Source organism: Lepus europaeus, chromosome 3 (genome assembly GCF_033115175.1).
Source record: "Lepus europaeus isolate LE1 chromosome 3, mLepTim1.pri, whole genome shotgun sequence".
Classification (NCBI taxonomy): Eukaryota; Metazoa; Chordata; class Mammalia; order Lagomorpha; family Leporidae; genus Lepus; species Lepus europaeus.
In genome coordinates, this window is record NC_084829.1 from 158,449,182 (window position 1) to 158,467,721 (window position 18,540).

Sequence of the window (18,540 nt, forward strand, 5' to 3'; positions counted from 1 at the left end):
TTTGGAGTGTAAGGTGTCCTTTGGTCACTGCTCACTCTGCTTCCCAATAAAGTCTGCTCTTTCTCATACAGAAAAACAAAACACTTGGAGCAGCTGTCTTGGTTCTCCAAGGTGGGCATGGCCTGTTGTAGCTCAGAGGCCACTGGACCTTGGAGGACTGACATAGCTGTAGGGCAGCCGTTTGAGGCTCACTGGCACCAGCAGGGCGCCGTGCACCCAGTGCAGGGCGTGAATGAACCATGAGCTGCAGAACAGGTTGTGGAGAGCAGCAGTGAAGTGGCATTCGTATAATAACTCTGGATTTAAAAAATCAACTGTGATAAGTAAAATGGTATTCAGTGGATCAAAAGATAGACTTTAGTAATAGGTATAATTCATATGCTTTCTGTAGAGTTAAATTTTTCTCATTTAACTATTTTAGGCCATAATTATATACGTGGATGAAAGAGGGGGAAAGAGAGGGAGCGAAAACAACCAGACAGATTGATTGATATGCTCCGTGACAGGTATTATGACAAGAGAATAGGAGAAATTTCCTTTTATCCTCCAACTTTTGGCAGAAGTATGTGAAATGCACAGTGTGATGACTCCGACCATAGGTAACTGTTTCTATTTTGTGAGGTGTTTGTGTAATCATTTGGTACTGCTTGACAAATATGTGTTCTTCTGGGATATAAAATATATTAGACGTTTCAGGCCATAATATATTTCTAAGGTTTTTTTTTTTAAGATTTATTTATTTATTTGAAAGAGCTACACAGAGAGAGAAGGAAAGGCAGGTTGGGGGTGCGGGGAGGGAGGTGTCCTCCATCCTATGGTTCACTCCCCAGTTGGATGCAACGGCCAGAGTTGCATTGATCTGAAGCCAGGAGCCAGGAGCTTCTTCCTGGTCTCCCACGCGGGTGCAGGGGCCCAAGCACTTGGGCCATCTTCTACTGCTTTCCCAGGCCACAGCAGAGAGCTGGATCGGAAGTAGAGCAGCTGGGACTCAAGCGGGCACCCGTATGGGATGGCGGCACTGAAGGGGGTGGCTTTACCTGCTACGCCACAGTGTTGGCCCCTTAAGGTTTTTATAAAATACTAGCTGTGGGGCCGGTACTGTGACATAGCAGGTAAAGCCACCGCTTGCAGTGCCACCATCCCATGTGGGCGCCAGTTTGGGTCCCAGCTGCTCTGCTTCCGATTCAGCTCTCTGCTATGGCCTGGGAAAGAGTAGAAAATGGCCCAAGTCCTTGGGCCCCTGCACCCACATGGGAGACCCTCCCCCCGCCCCCCCCGCCCCCCCCCGCCTCTGGCTCTCTGTTACACTGCCTTTCAAATAAATAAATAAATAAATCTTTTAAAAAAAATAGTAGCTGTTCAGAGTGGTTGTTGTGAAGTTTTATCCCTAAGGACGGTGCCAGAGCTGATTCACTATTAGTATCTCAACGCCCAACATTTCCTGAATATAGTAGAAATAATATTTATTCCACCAACAAGCAAGTAGCTAAGTAAAGTTCAGAAACAAAACAGTCTTGCAGCCGGGGCTGTGACTCAATAGGCTAATCCTCCACCTATGGCGCCGGCACCCCGGGTTCTAGTCCCGGTTGGGGTGCCGGATTCTGTCCCGGTTGCTCCTCTTCCAGTCCAGCTCTCTGCTGTGGCCCGGGAAGGCATTGGTGGATGGCCCAGGTCCTTGGGCCCTGCACCCGCATGGGAGACCAGAAGCACCTGGCTCCTGGCTTCAGATCAGCGCAGCGCACCAGCTACCGCAGCCATTGGGGAGTGAACCAACGGAAAAAGGAAGACCTTTCTCTCTGTCTCTCTCTCTCTCACTGTCCACTCTGCCTGTCCAAAAAAAAAAAAATCTTGCTTCTTTTTGAAATAATCTGTTGGCTTGTAATTTTACTTTTGAGTTGTTCTTGATAAATGTAGACCAAACATCCCAAAGTTTGTAAAATTGAATGTAAATTTCAGATGTTATCTCTTTGTAAAATATATAGTGTATCAAACATCTTCCTCAGCAGGCAATATAATTCTTGAGTGACACTTTCTCAAAGTGTAACTTGCTGTTAGGTGTGCCTAGTTCTCAGAAGGCTGTTGTACCCTCATAGAAAGGCGAGTGTAGCAGCATGAAGAGTGGCAGGTGTGTAGATACCAATATGCACATTTTAAAATGCTTGACAATTATTTTGCTCATAGATATTTGTTTGCTTTTTCCGAAAGTGTTACTTGAAGGTATTTAGCACAGCGACAGTAGAAATAGTGACCGCCTGATCTCTTCATGAATGAGTGCGTTGACTTGAAGGCACAGAATGGAGCAGCTGTTGTAGCTGCAGATACCTGGAGTGTGCTCACTGTGTTCGGGTCCCTGTTCCTATTTCCATAACAAGATGCCCTTAGTCACATCTGACTGCATGTCAGGGTGGCAGGTAGGCAATGTGGAATCTTCTGATGGAACCTAAACTCTAAAGCTTACTATCAGCAGTTTAGAACCCTACCCCTCTCCCCAAACCATTTGATGACTTGTTGATCTCACAGGAGTTTGTGATTAACTCCAGCCCTTTAAAGGGAGGAAATGACACTTAACAAATAAGCATACAAAGGAAAAAAAATACTTTGATGAAACACTTTCCCCAGTGGAAATCAGTCCTCATTCTCAGATAATAAAGCAGCTTTGATTAAAAGAAAAAAAATCATGAAGTATGCAAATATATAAGAGAGGCACACATCCATTATCTCCCACAACTTCTGTTATCTCTCACTACTCCTGGTCCATTCTCCAACCTTGCAGAGGAACTGGTCACCTGCCCAAGACTACGGTTTTCACAGAGACAGGAGATTGGTTCCAGGCCCGGGCAGCCCAGGCTTTGCCCCCACCACTTACTCTCTTTTCCATTCTGTGCTCTGCTTGGTGCATGGAGGGGCTCTCACCCTGAGCTCTGCACCCCTGTCTTCCCTGGCACTGGCGCTTGGGCTTCTCCTTGCTGTGCTAGCCTGTCAAGAAGTCAGGGCCATGCCTGAGCCTTAGGTCAGAGTGCCCTGGCATTTCAGTGAGCCCTCCCTGGGCTGCTCCACTGGCAGGATCTGTCCCAGGTGACTTCCTCTCTAAGTGCCCAAGAAAGTGGGTCTGTGCCCCATTGCCCAGGTAGGTGCACCTGTAGGCTAGCAAGGCAGGCATTGATCCCCTGAGATAATTTTTAAACACGGCTCCTTTCCCTTTCTCCTTTATTCCTTTCATACCAAAAGAACAGTGTTTATGTACAAGCTACAGAATGAGTCAAAAGAACGGGAGGAATTTTAAATAGGCAACCTGTTCCTTATTTTATTTTTTTAAAGATTTATTTTATTTATTTGAAAGACAGGCCCCCTGTTCCTTATTTTAAAAATTGACCCATTCGGTGTCCCAACTGAACAGCCAGCTGATTAGAATTCTTTGATGGTGGACCTGCGCTGTAGCGGAACGGGTTAAAGCCCTGGCCTGAGGCGCTGGCATCCCATATGGGCGCTGGTTCGAATCCTGGCTGCTCCTCTTCTGATCCAGCTCTCTGCTGTGGCCTGGGATAGTGGTGGAGGATGGCCCAGGTCCCGGAGGAGGCTCGTGGCTTCGGATGGGCGCAGTTCCGACTGTTACGGCCATCTTGGGGGTGGGCCAATGGATGGAGGACCTCTATCTCTACCTCTCTCCGTAGTTCTGTCTTTCAAATAAATGAAGTAAATCTAATAAAGAGAAAAAAATTCTTTGATGGACAGAGGTTGTCCCAAATAAGTAGCAGAGTTTTGGTAACTGTTCAGAGAAGACTGCGTTTCAAGCAGTAAGAATTTATTGGTAACAGAACTTTTGGTTATCTAGTGCAATACAAGCATTAAACTTTGGGCCAACATCCAGGGCCCTGTCCTGGGACACTGAGCATCTTGGGATTAGAGCCCCCACCTGCCACCTCACCAGCCCTATCCATGTCTAGTCTAGATCTGTGTGCAAAATTCTTGGGAAAATGTGCTCAATGATAGTGCTGTACTAGCTGGTATAATGCTATAATAATAGCTTAGATGACGTTATCACCAGATTAGTGGAAGAATCTGTACCCCAGTAATGTGTTCTTGTGTCATGGGTATGGAAGTAGGGTTATCAGATAAATACAAGACACCTGGTTAAACTTCAGCTTCAGACAAACAGTGAATAATTTTGTAGTAAAAATTTGTTTCATATATTGCATGGAATACATTACATAGAACATATTACTGAATCTGGCAGTGTTGTGTGGGAGAGGAATTCACTTTGGCCATGGAAAGAGGCCTTCTTCCCTGTGAGATAAGCTGCTGAAAACCCCAGGACCCCACGCCAACCAGGCACTGTTGGTTCTTAGCTCTCCTAAACTTGTGAGCTCAAGTCTGTAACGCTGTAGCACACTCATGCACCCTCTGAATAACAGAGTGTCTTTGTACCACCCCTCTCACCCCCAGTCCTTAACTTTTCTCTGGAGCGTGGCTTAGGGTAGTGATCTCAGTCACTATCTGCATGTCCGTCTGGTGCAGATTCCTGGGGCTGCAGCCAGGGGGTATATGGCCGAGACCCTCGGGGCAGCCAGGTGAGCTGAACGTTCCAGGATTTCCCCAGTGCTTCTGAGCTGGAGTCTTGTGAACCCGTCTCCAGCAGCCTGCCGCATTCCTGGTGGGCCTGCGAAGAGGTGGGGACATAAAACAGAAGAAGCAGTGCTGAACACCCAGGGCCACAGGCTGCGTCCTGTCACGTCCATGGTGTGCTCTGAGAGCTAACCTTAACGTCTTCTCTGCGCTGAGCCTCCGTCTGTCTGTTATCTGTAAACGGCAGTCCCACGTGCCCTCAGGGTTCTTACGGAAATCAGAATAAAGAATAAATCGAAACATGTGACAGTATTTGGTGAATTTTTATATAGTTTAAGAGGCTACTAGTATTACTGTTATGCTGCAATTTGTTTCTTGGAAGTTTCATCAAGCTTTTTTTTTTTTTTTTTAAGTGAATTTTAAACTTTAACAATGCCTTGTATTAAATTAGACATTTTTTTGGCAGTTGGAACTAACTTTATAATTCTATTAGTGTTCAAGTGAAATCAGCATCCTGATTGGTATTTATTTATTTATTCATATTTTTAAAATCAGATGTTTGCCTGAAATGCTCATGTTAGGTTATAACCCTTGTAATTTCTTAAACTGACTTGAAAATAACAGCCAAGGCTGGCACCGTGGCTTAACAGGCTAATCCTCCGCCTTGAGGCGCCGGCACACCGGGTTCTAGTCCCGGTTGGGGCGCCGGATTCTATCCCGGTTGCCCCTCTTCCAGGCCAGCTCTCTGCTATGGCCCGGGAAGGCAGTGGAGGATGGCCCAAGTCCTTGGGCTCTGCACCTGCATGGGAGACCAGGAGAAGCACCTGGCTCCTGGCTTCAGATCAGCGAGATGTGCTGGCTGCAGTGGTCATTGGAGGGTGAACCAACGGCAAAAGGAAGACCTTTCTCTGTCTCTCTCTCTCATTGTCCACTCTGCCTGTCAAAAAATAAAAATAAAAAATAAATCTTTAAAAAAAAAAAAAGAAAAAAGAAAACAACAGCCAAGGGGTGGCATTGTGGCCTATGGCTGCTGTCTGCCACGCCAGCTTCCCACACGGATGTAGGTTCTGGTCCCAGCTGCTCCTCTTCTGATCCAGCTCCCTGCTAGTGTGCCTTGGAAGGCAACAGCAGATGGCTCAAGTGCTTGGGCTTCTGCACCCACGAGAGAGACTCTCATGAAGCTCCTGGTCCTGACTTCTGCCTGGCCCAGCCCCGCCGTTGTGGCCACTTGGGGAATGAACTTTCAGGTGGAAGTTCTCTGTCTCTCCCTCTCTCTCTATCTCTGCCTTTCAAATAAATAAAATAAACCTTTAAAAAAAAATCACAAGGAAAATATGATGACAGAGCACGTTGGGAGGGGAAAAAGAAACGGGAGTCCTTAACAGAAGATCCGAGGGTGGCCTTCCAGCAGAATGGCTTCAACGTTCCTTAGGACTGGTAAATTCTCACTATATCTGCTGTTTACGTAAGCACATGTGAATTGATGTTGTTTGTGGGAAACATCAAAATAGGTGTAAAATTGATGTTCTAGCAATTGTGATTTATTATACATACGACATTAGTCATTGGCATAAACATCTTTCTCCTTCTTTGAGGACTTTAGAGGATGGATATGAAATGCACCTTAGACTGCCTGGAAGCTTCTATTACAAGTTCCTCTCATGTTGTGTGCAAGACTCCTGCAATCTGTGTTGCAATTCTTCAACTTATTCCCTATTCTGTAAATATCTGGAGATCATAATTATACATTTGGCATCCCTTTTACTGGAAATACAGTTCTTTATCACTGTCATTATCAGCAGTTCTTACCTTTGAATAGCCCTTTATAGCTTTCGGAATTTTTGCCTTATTATCTTATTAAATATTTATAATTACCAGAGATAAACATGATGAGCATTTTTACCCCTTGTATGTAGTACAGCTGAGGATTACACAGATGATTTCCAACTCATTTTTCTACTGTGCCATACTGTTCCCCACACGAACCTGTTATTTCTTGAACTTGATATTTGAGTTTACATTGGCATAAAGGAATTCATTTGAACTTCTGCAAATTTTTCTGCTAAAAAATTGTTTGCCTCCAAATGGTTTTAGTAGACTATTGCAATTATATAAAATAAATTCTAAGTATAAAGGATATCATTATCACAGGAAGAAAAATCTTCATTTATTTTAGTATGATGGATGTGACTAAACCCTTTTTTAGAACTCAGTTTTTAAAAAAGATTTATTCATTTGGCAGAGTGAGGGAGACAGGAAGAAGAAAGAGATCCTCTGTGTTGGTTTACTCCCCAAATGACCACATTGGCTAGAACTGGACTAGACAGAAGCCAGGAGCCCAAATTCACCTAGGTCTCCCATGTAGCTAGCAGGGGTCCAAGCACTTGGGCCATCTTCTGCTGCTTTCCCAGGCGCATTCATTGGAAGCTGGGTTGTAAGCGAAGTGGTACAGCTAGGACTTGAACAGGTGCTCCAACATGGGATGCAGTATTCGACTACTGTGCCATCTTTCAGATTGCGATGTTGCTATCCTGCTGGTCAGAGACTACAGGAGTGTGGATTGTAGGTCCAGTGCCCTGTGCTGTTTCTACAGTGAGCTGCTGTGAATATGCTTGTGATGTGAAAATGCTCTTCACCTTGATGGAGCTTTTCTGTTTTGCTCCCCTCTTCCAGTGTCTTCCCCTTTTGGAAGAAGCTGAGCAGAGGTCAGAGAGAGGGGAGGGAGTGGGTGGAAGGCTGTGCCACCTGCAGTGCTCTGCCTGGCAAAGGTGGGTCCTTTTACACCTCCCAGGCGCGGCGGTAGTGCTGGCTGCCCAGCTGCTCTCTTTACTCGGACCCAGTGGCCTGTTTTGTGGGAGTAGGGTGGAAGTCAGCAACAGTATTCTCTTCGATCTTCCCTGGGCTAAAATAGTAACTCCGAGGTATATTTATTCTGTCCCCAAAAGAGGAAGAGGTGACCTCCCTGTCTGTTCAGGCAGAGGTCAGCCCCTCGGGGCAGGTGGCTGCGTCCCTGGCAGGCTCTTGACCAGACAGTGTGCCCCACAGTGTTCAGCAGAGCAACTGAGAGGAGCAGGGCCTGGAGAAGGAAGGATTTCTGCATGTTTTCCTCTTCAGTGGTGCTTTTGCCTCCGGGGACCTACAGTGGTGCTCCTGGGCTGGCACCTTCCACCACGGGGCGTGGACGTGCAGAAGACATCCATGTGAAGGCCGAGGGTGCTGCTGCGGTTTACACGTGGGGATGTACCGTAGTGATCCGTGCAAGGCACCGCTGCCATCCACATGTAGTAGTCACTCCCGTAGTGAACTGTGCATTCACAGCTCACCAAGAAGCTTCATATCGGTTGTTGATCCTTGAAATAAAATCCAGCCACATAACCAGTATGTTGTCGGAGAGCATTCCCAATTTCTGAGTGCTGGCGTTCTGATCTGTAAAGCATAGTGGTACTCATTGGCTAGTGCTTTTTTGAAGGTTGGCAGGGCCACTGTATGAGCCTGGTGCATCAGTGCTTACTGAAGTCACTCTCACGGTGAACTGACGTCAGCAGTGCTGTCTCAGAGAGCAGGTGCAGGAGAGAGTTGCTCCCACCAGGTGACTCAAGACATTGTTGTTTTCTTTCTTTTTTTATTTGAAAGGCAGACTTACAAAGAGAGAGGGAGAGACAGAGAGAGATCTTCCATCTGTCGGTTCACTCCCCAGATGACCACAATGGCCAGGGCTGTACCAGGCCAAAGCCCAAAGCCAGGAACCAGGAGCTTCTTCTGGGTCTCCCATGTGGGAGCTGGGACCCAATTACTTGGGCCATCTTCCACTTCTTTCCCATGTGCATTAGCAGGGAGCTAGATTGGAAGTGGAGCAGCCAGGTTTCAAATTGGTGCCCATATGAGATGCTAGCTAGCCTTGTCGGCAGCAGCTTAACTTGCTATGCCACAACACCAGCCTCTATTCTCTTTCTTATTTTTTCCCATAGTTTCTCACACTGCAGCTTCTGGCATCACTCCGCCCGTTGCAACCATCTGGGAAGTGAATCAAGGGCTAGAAGACCTCTCTCTCAGTGTCACTGTTTCTCTCTGTGTGTCTCTCTCTGTCTGTCTCTCTCTTCCTCTCCCTGCACCCCCTTAACTCTGCCTTTCAAGTAAATAAATATTAGGGGAAAAAAGAGACCTTCCTAGCAGCCTGGTTGAATTGTCTCCTTTTACAGGTGAGAAAACCCTTGCTCTGAGAGGTCCATTCCTTTCTGTGAGCATCCAGGTGCCCTGAGCCAAGGCAGAGACCTGTCCTTCCAGTAGGCATGTGGGGCTGGCCTCTAAGTGCCTGTACGGTTTGAGGCATTGGGGCACAGGAGTGAAAAACATAGTCACAGCTGGACCCTAAGGAAGTCTGTTCCAGAGGACAAAGATGATGGGTAAATGAGATAGTGTCAGAAAATAATGCTTGCTAAGCACAGAATTAGATATGGTCATAGGAGAGGAGCGAGCAGTGGATGATTTGTGCCAGGTGGTCAGAGGAGACTGGTGGGTGGAAGTCACCCTTCAAGTTAAATCTGCAGACCCAAGATCCAGCCATGCCAAGATCCCAGGCCAGGGCATTCCTGGGAGGGGAAGCTGAAGAAAGGGACCTGACAGGAGTGTGCATGATGTAGCTGCCAGCAGGTGCACTGGGGATGGACAGGGAGGCAGGGCCACGTATTGCTCCTCTAAGGAGTTCTTGGTGAGCGAGTGGACATGGAGAGGTTCTTTGCTGTGTGTCTAAATACACTGTAGGCTGATGGAAGTGGACTGCTTTGCCTCTAGAAACCTTTCTTAGTTTTTCAGTGAAGATATATTTTGTAACTGCTTCTTTCTCCTGGGGATATGGGAACTGTGAAGTTCATATATGTAGAAGTGAACCCCATCCTGGTCTCCCCCAGAGGCGGAGGGGCCCAAGCACTTGTGCCATCTTCTGCTGCTTTCTGGGGTGCATCATCAGGGAGCTGGATTGCAGGTAGAACAGCCAGAACTCAATCTAGAACGCATATGGGATGCTGGCCTACCTGGAGTTGGCTAAACCTGATGCACTACAACACTGGCCCCATAAACAACTTTTTTTTTTTTTTTTTTTTTTTTTTTTTTTTTTTTTTTTAAGAAAGAGGTAGGTGTTTTTGAAAAGAGTATTTATGCATGATACCTCCTGGAGCAATCACTCCCTCTCTCTCTTCCTCCCTCAAGTACTTGACAAGGGTGGGAAAATTTCAGGCCATCATTGCTTACGTATAAAGTAGCAAATTAGGGTGAAAATCAGGATGCAACATTAGGATGAAAATAGAACATCATATTCCAAAATATTTATTTTCAATGCTTCAGTTTATTTTTCAGTGTTTTAAAAAAGATTCATTTATTTGAAAAGCAGAGACACAGAGAGAGATCTTCTACCCACTGGTTCATTCCCCAGATGGCCATCAACAGCCAGGACTGGGCCAAGCCACTACCAGGAGCCTGGAACTCAATCTAGGTCTCCCTTATGGGTGGCAGAGGTCCAAGTACTTGGGTCGCCTTCTGCTGCTTTCCCAGATGCATTAGCAGGGAGCTGGATTGGAAGTGGAGCAGGTCGGATTCTAACCAATGCTTATATGTATTGCCAGCATCACAGGTGGTAGCTTAAGACGCTGTATCACACACTGGCCCAGCCCAAGGCATTTTTGTGTTATTGATATCTGTACTTATATTTTTATATTTAAAGACCTCTCCTTTAACCTGTGGGTTCTAAAAGCCTTAAAAAATTCCATGTGTTAAATGTGTGGTTAAATGAAGCTGACACTTATACACAGGTCTGCTTTACAGTGGCAGGCAAAAAACCACGTGTGCACCCCCTGTGCTGCTGTCACGTGCGGAGTGGGTTCCTGGTTCTTGAGGCATCTTCATCCTTCATGATGTGTTTTGTGGTTGTGCTGAATTTGTCCATGAGAAATGCTTTTTAAAACTTGAAAATGCTGTCCTAGAATTGTTAAACCGTAGATGGAGTATTTCAATTTGGTCTTCATGGGAGTATTTATTTGATGGCTCTGTCAGCCCATTGTATGCTACAGGAAGGGGCAGGAAACAGATCTGCCTTCATGTTGCTTTATAATTCAGAGGGAGAGATGCCATTGATAAAATGTTACATTAGAGATGATCATAGGCTTACATTTAAAAAAAAAAGTGTTAGTCTTTTCATCAAAGAAGGTGTGTCATGTCTCCTGACTTCTATGGTAAGGCCTGAGGACAAGCAGCTGGACACAGAGTGGGAACCAGCAGCTGAGACCAGAAACATGAAGGCCGTGCTGTATTCCAGGACTTGCGAGCAAAGCAGAGGCCCTGGGGAAGGAAGCAGGAGGCTGGGAGGTGGTGTGAGTAAAGGTGGGGCCCACCACAGAGGGGCTTTGGGGCCTTGATCCTGAGAGCAGGGAAGCACTTGATGAGAGAGTTCATTTTTATCTGGAACCAACTTGAGCACCCTGTAGTTTTGGAAAGACCTTCTGATGCTGGTGTGAGGAGTGAATCAGGCAGAGGTCCTCGGCGTGTGCAGGAGAGAGCATCAGGAGAATGCCGCATCTCCAGTGTGTAATGTGCAACCCAGGCAGTGCTGTGGATGGCATTGCCACGCGAGAAATGGCAGAGGTGGGAGTTGAGATTAGGCTATGACCGTGGACGGGAGAAGGGCAGCAGTCACAGCTCTTAGAATATCCTCAAGCCTTTGCTGGTGGCTGCAAGGATGTAGACGTGGAGGAGTCAGAGCAGACTGGCTGGCTGGCTTGGCGTATCTGAGTGGGGAAGGGCACACAGCGGAGCAGCAGGTGCATTTTCGATGTTGTTTTGATTCCTTTCACAAAGGAATCAACCAGACAACAGAGTGACAGTGGCAGCTCAGGTGAGCAGCATGATGGCCCCTCCATTGATCCTACCTTGGACCAGTCCAAATCTGAGACATGAGGGCCTGTCTTCCATGATGCTTTCCATGGAAATGCCTCCAACTTGGTACGCTAAATATATACCAAAAATCTCTAACCCTGCCTTGTAAATTATATGTTTGCTAAGTGTTTAGCAAGTGCAATCATTTTACAGCCCCTAAAATGTTCAGCGAAGCCATTTTGCTCCTCCTGTGAACGCATTAGAAACAGAGATCTAAGTGATAAAAGACCATAATTTTACTTGATTTTGTGAAGTGTAATTTTTTTACATAAAGGCTCAAAGGAACACTGAGACCAAGTAAGGAGATTAAATATTAATTTCATTTCAAAGATTTTGGAATTTTGAAACATAAATTGTAATATAAAAGCTAAATATATATATATATATATATGAGTCCTGAGAAAAATGATAGTTACCTTAAATTTAGAAAAGTATTTAGAATAGTTGGATGTTGAATGTGGCTTTGCGTGGGGAGCACTTTGTGCTGATGTTAAAATAATTCTCTGGGGTTGTGTTAGGAGCAAGCTTTGGAAAAGTACATGCTTTTGTTCTACATTGCTTGCAGATTATGTTAATTTTTAGCAATGGGTATTAGAATCTAATCGGTCTCAGAATGGGAAAACAGTATCTATATAACAATAAAGTCTGTTCCTACCTGGTCTTGTGTGTATTTTTAAAATTTGTGGCATTTCTGATGCCAAAGGTTTATTTTTAGCTAAAGTAACAATACTTACTCAATTGCCGAGAAAAATAATTGAGTTCAGCTTTAATTAAAAGTGGAAGTCCAGGGATAGGAGCATAAGGACACAGACTTGGTAACAGCTGTGCCCACAGGCCTTGGGTTGGTACTCTGGAAGGGAGCAGTGACAGTTCTTCCCCTTCCTGGCACATCCTGACACTAAATTTTATGAGCACATGAATTTAATATTGTACATTTTAAGTTTATAAACTCACGAAATAACTTTAGCTCTTCTAAAGACACATTTTAAAATACAGGCCTGTGTTTTTTCAACCTTCTCCCATATTCTCGGTCCTCTGCTGCCTCTTAACTCCCAGGACTTAAAGCCCTGTAGGGCTGTTTCACACTCCGAGCTTGAGCCTTCTGTCTTGTGCTTTGGAAGTCTGCAGTATAGCCACGTTGTTGTTCTACTTATTAAAGTTCCCTCTCTTCTCCTGTCTCCCTCCGGCTTTCCTTCTGTTCACTGCTCTCCTTTTTCTTAACCCTCCCCCCACACCCTTCTCCCTCCGTTCAAAGATCCAGATATAGCAGTGTTCCCCCTAGGATTCAATGGACAGTTAGAGGCATCTGGTCTTGTTATAGTTATTTAAAGCACATTTTGGCTCAATAAAGCTTCTTACCTCAGGGATGTGATTTAAGACCGTTTGGAGCATCTCTGGGATCTGCTACCATTGATAGTGCACTTGATAGGATCCATGCATTAATAATGCTATTTACAAGAGCCAGGACTGTGGCACAGCAGGTTTACCCACCATTTGCAGTGCCGGCATCCCATATGGGCACCAGTTCAAGTCCTAGCTACTCCACTTCTGATCCAGCTCCCTGCTGATGGCCTGGGAAAGCAGTGGAGGGTGGCCCAGGTGGTTGGTCCCCTGCACCCACATGGGAGACCTGGAAGAAGCTTCTGGCTCCTGGCTTCAGATCAGCACAGCTCCGGTCATTGTGGCCATTTGGGAAGTGAACCAGCAGATGGAAGATCTTTTTCTCCCCCTCTGTATCTCCCTGTAATTCTGACTTTCAAAAATAATAAATAAATATTAGGAAAAATGTTATTTATGTCAGAACCTCAGTGTGTTGGAAGATATTTTATTAGGACGCTGGTGATGAGAGTTCCACAGGGTGAGGTGGCTGATACCCCCCCTCTATTACCCATCCTCCCTGCCCCCACAGGCAGGAAACTTGGTATTCCAAAGAAAGAAACCACATTAAAGGCACTGAGCATAAGTCCAAAATTCTATAATTTTACGAAGTAGCACTGAAGTACTGGGATGTCATTAGAAAGGAGTGGTAATTTCCCTTCTAATTAGATACTCATCTTTGGCTAGGCCTAGGAGAACATTCTTAGAAACCAACCTAGTTACCAGGAAATGCAGTTTTTATTTTTCAGCTATCAATCATTAGGAAACCTCTTTACATTTTTCACGTTGAAATGATGTTAAAAATGTGTGATCAGGGCCGGCGCCGCGGCTCAATAGGCTAATCCTCCGCCTTGCGGCGCCGGCACACTGGGTTCTAGTCCCGGTCGGGGCACCGATCCTGTCCCGGTTGCCCCTCTTCCAGGCCAGCTCTCTGCTGTGGCCCCGGAGTGCAGTGGAGGATGGCCCAAGTGCTTGGGCCCTGCACCCCATGGGAGACCAGGAGAAGCACCTGGCTCCTGGCTCTGGATCAGCGCAGTGCGCCGGCCGCAGCGCGCTACCGCGGCGGCCATTGGAGGGTGAACCAACGGCAAAAGGAAGACCTTTCTCTGTCTCTCTCTCTCTCTCACTGTCCACTCTGCCTGTCAAAAAAAAAAAAAAAAAAAAAAAAAAAAGTGTGATCAGGAGGAAGAGCGCTTTCCTTGGTTCAGGTCCTCAGCCGTGCATCGCACTCGCGAAGGCTGCAGAGGGACCTGTGCCGTTATCTTTGTCACAGCTTCGATTTCCACGCTGAGTAGTTTTACTTCAGAATGGAAACTTGATTCATAAGAAAGTCAGTTTACCAGATTTGGGGGGGATCTTTTTTTCATGTGGGAATAATCGTAAGTTTCTCTTCTTTGATGAATGTGGTGCATGTTAGGCACATGTGTGTACGAACTTACACACAGACACAGGGTCTGTCAGGGGTCATAGAAATGATCCCACCCTTTGACTTTGTAAATCACTTCTGGGAATCTTTTGTAAGGAAATGAGGCAGAATGTTGGGGACGGGGACAGTCATGTGCACGAAGACATTTCTTGGTATCTTAGACTAGTGATAATTCCCCGAAGAACTCAGGAAAAGGACTTTAGTGAATGTCTATATGGCTGAAGAGAACTGTGATGAAAACCTTTAGGAAGTTGGAAAAATGTTTATTACATTAAAGTTAAGGTACTTTCTCCCAGCTTTCTAACGTTTCTGTATTTACACTTATACTACATTTGTAACAAAGAAAAAGAATCCCAAAAATATTTTCAGCTTGTTAATTGCTTAATACAGGCTGGCTGCGGTGTAGTAGGTTAAGCATCCCATATGGGTGCCGGTTGAGTCCTGGCTGCTCCACTTCCAATCCAGCTCCCTGCTTACATGTCTGGGAAAGCATTAGAAGATGGCCCAAATGCCTGGGCCCCTGCACACACATGGGAGACCTGGAACAAGCTATTGGCTCTTGATTGGCCTAGCTCTGGCTGTTGCTGCCATTTGGGGAGTAAACCAGCAGATGGCCGATCTCTCTCTGTCTTTCCCTCTCTATCTCTCTCTCTCTAACTCAGCTTTTTAAAGAAATAAATCTTCTTAAAAAAGAAAATAGTTTGTTTATAGCCCACAGAAAAGGGTACTCATGAAATAAGGCTTATTTAGGTTTTAGGCTGACCTTTTTTTGTATCATCAGATAACTGACTTAACCGCGAATCCCAGTCACTGCTCTCCACATGGCCTTGAAGATTTTCTTTGTGCCAGGTTAGGAAGAGAGAGGCCCTGCCCATCCCTAACTTCAAGGGCATGGGCAGGGTCGGTGGGCATTCATAGTTATTTATAGGAAACTACAGTCGTTGGTGGGAAGTTATGCAGAGGTTCGTTATAAAACATAGCCATTCTGTTTTGACTGAAATGGAGGGCATGGTAAGGGAGTGAGGCTCTCGGGAAGGAATGGGTCAAATGAGTGGCGGAGGGATCAAACGCTTCTGAGCAGAGCAGAGGCCTGTGTGGGGCTGTTGGGTATTAGGAACTCTTGCAATATCACAGCGACCTGTAGCGAGACAGCTCAGGGCTGGGAGGCCAGCGAGGAAGCAGGGACAGCAGCTCCAAAATTGGCCCTCACCTAGTTGCCAGCCCTGAGTAAGAACAGTACCTTTCTCTTAGATGGGAGGACCTAGAGAGAACAGTAGTATATCGCATGGGTTCTGTCGTGTGGTGCCATGCAACAAGTGTTTGCTGTATGTTACCAATTTGGTGTAGAAGCTTTAAGTTAGCACCGTCTAATCTCATAAACTTTGTAGCTGTTAATAATGGAGTACAAAGCTCATCACTTCAGACAGTGATATTAGCTAACGTACTTTTCTCTAAGTGTTTTACGTGTATTAATTTATTTAGCCTCTCATGACATCCCATGATGTAGTTACCTCTTCCTGTTACCCCGCTTTGGGGAGGTGGAGAACAAGGCACAGATAGGTTAAGTGACTCTCAGCTTCATCCCAGGGGGTTGGAATTTGAGCAGAGGCCACAGCCACACAGCCTGTGCTTCTGGTCCACCTCTTGAGCAGACTGCCTTGTAATACAGCATCCTGTATTCCACGGATCTGCAGGAGAGGGCTGGTTCTGCTCTTGGGTAATTTATGAAGCATTCCCTCAGTAATTCTTACCCGTTTTCATGTAAGAGTGCTAGAGAAGCCTGGACTATAAAGAGAACTTCTGGAATGAAATGGGAGTGGAGTGAACCAATAGACAGGCACCTAAAGTAACCATCTGCCTGTTGCCGACTCACTAGTTTTAATTCCAGGATTTCTGTTTGTGTTTTTCTCCCTCCATCTTTAGTTAACTTTGAACAGTGCCAGGTTATTCTTTAGTGATTAGTATAGATTCAGCACTTCTAGTTTTGTTGCCATTTATGTGGTTCAGCCTCATTGCTTGCAAACATAACCATTCTAATGCAGCATGTTATTCTATCAGTTTAAGCAAAGCAACTTGTGTCAGTTTATCTAAATTGAAATTGCACATGTGCAAAACCAGAAAAATCTTTGCTCAGAGTCTTACTTTTTTCACTGTAAGGAAATAGACACAACCTCTTTTGTTTTTAGCTATGGAATTGCTACTTCACCATTTTTAGTTTTGTAGATCTGTCAATTGTGATCAATAACAACATTGTCATAGGAAATGTATTGGTTTAATTTTTAATAAAGGAAAGGAGGGGAGAACCATTGTGGTTACACCTGATACACAAAAGGTGAAGAAAATTCTAAGGCCAGGATACCACTTGGGGTTTCAACTTTTTTCCTCCAATGATGTATATTTTGATGTTTCTGATTTTACTTTGGGGAAAGGTGTGTATTAGGAAAGTGAATAGTGAAACATTTTCCGCTTCTTTCCTTTTGTTCCACTTTTAACTTTTGTTTTTAGTGTAAGTACTGCCTTAATATGGTAAGGATTTATGTTTTCATGTCACTACAGCATGCATATATTATTGATACTTAAAGAATTGGAAAAATGAATATTTATTAGATAATTAAATTTACATTTGAGCATTTTGAAGCTTCTTTGAGCTTTAATTAATTGTCCAAAAAAAAAAATTGTAGCTCTATCACAAATTCCCTTCTATATAAATTTACACCTTTAGTCAGTAGTTGAACCAAAAGCAAATTATGTAGTGGTTGTGATTTTTTTTTTCTTCTCAAAGATTTATTTCTTTATTTGAAAGGTAGGGTAACAGAAAAAGGAGAGCCAAAGAGCAAAGGGAGAGATCTTCCATCTGCTGCTTCACTCCCCCAAATCGTTGCAATAGCAACCTGGGCTGGACCAGGTTGAAGCTGAGAGCCAGAAATTCCATCTGGACCTTTTGACCTTGGTGGCAGAGGCCGTGCACTTGGGCCCTCATCTGCTGCCTTTCCAGGTGCATTAGCAGGGAGTTGAATCAGAAGCACAGTAGAGCCAGGACTGGAACTAGCACCCTGTTGCCACACAGTGCCTGCCCCTGTGGTGGTTGTGTTTGATTAGGTAGGGTGACATGAGTGGAAAAATTGAAAAGAAAGCTTAATAGGTATGAATTGTTGCGTTTTTCCATGCTATGGGAAGTCTGGGATAAAGTATAAAATGCAAATACACAATCTTTGAGAAGAGAATCCTTTGTCACCTGAAGGTACTTGTTTTTATAAACACACCCCCGTCACAGTTGGCATTGTGGCCCACAGTTTGATTATTGATGTCTGTTACTCATTTTCATGTTTGGTTAATGTGGATAATGTTGGAAGATCTACAGATGAATATGTTAAGTACCATAGAATTTCTTGTTGTTGTCTACTACCTTACTTTGGTTGATACTTGTGTGGCATTGTTCAAAAATTAGTTATTTCTCAGAATTTATGAAAGTAACTCACAGATCTAGGAAACGTAGTATATTCTCAGTTGAGATAGAAATCTATTCCTAGACTTACCTCCACTGGAACATCAAACACAAAGTCTTGAGAGCAACCAGAGACAAAGAGTATAGTTCATGTATGAAGAAATAGAATGACAGCAGACTTCTACAGCACTGTGGAATCTAGAGAAAGCAGAAACATGACTCAAAGTAGGGATTAGCAGAATTATTTCAATACTAATTTTATCGTAAAGAGTTGTGGTGTAGAGATAAAGACCTTCAAAAGAACTGTAGGATATAATTAATGAGCAAGGAAATTTATCCCAAAAGTAAAGGCAGAGATGCAAGATGGAATAGTAAACAGACTGCTACACATAGAAGTAAAACAAAACAAAACAGAAGACATACAACTATAATTGTGTTTAATTTGAGGAATTAAAAGCAAAACAACTGACTTGTTACTCAGTAAGAGAATGTAAGCTAGAAGGAAGGAAATTATAACTAAATTCCTTCTTCTGTCCAGTAGAACAAGTTTTATTTGTTTGAATCTGTATGGTGGGATTTCAAGGAAAACCACTCAAAGAACTAAAAAATTGGAAAAATTGCAAAACAGAAACCCAGGTGGGGGGAGACAAATCTGAGATAGAATCCTATTAGTCTGATAGTAATTTTACAGAAACAAAGTATTCCCAGCTAGAGCATCAGAGCGCTTCTACTTTTTTTAAACATCATCAGATCTATTCCTAATTACGAAAATCTATAAACATTAATAATGCAATCAAGTTTTAAA

At 44.5% G+C, this 18,540-nt stretch overlaps 1 protein-coding gene across 2 annotated transcripts in view; it reads left to right on the forward strand.

Moving 5' to 3' along the window:
• The window catches only part of ARID1B (AT-rich interaction domain 1B), a 437,948-nt gene that overhangs the window by 215,292 nt on the left and 204,116 nt on the right, over positions 1-18,540 (forward strand). The window lies entirely within an intron of this gene.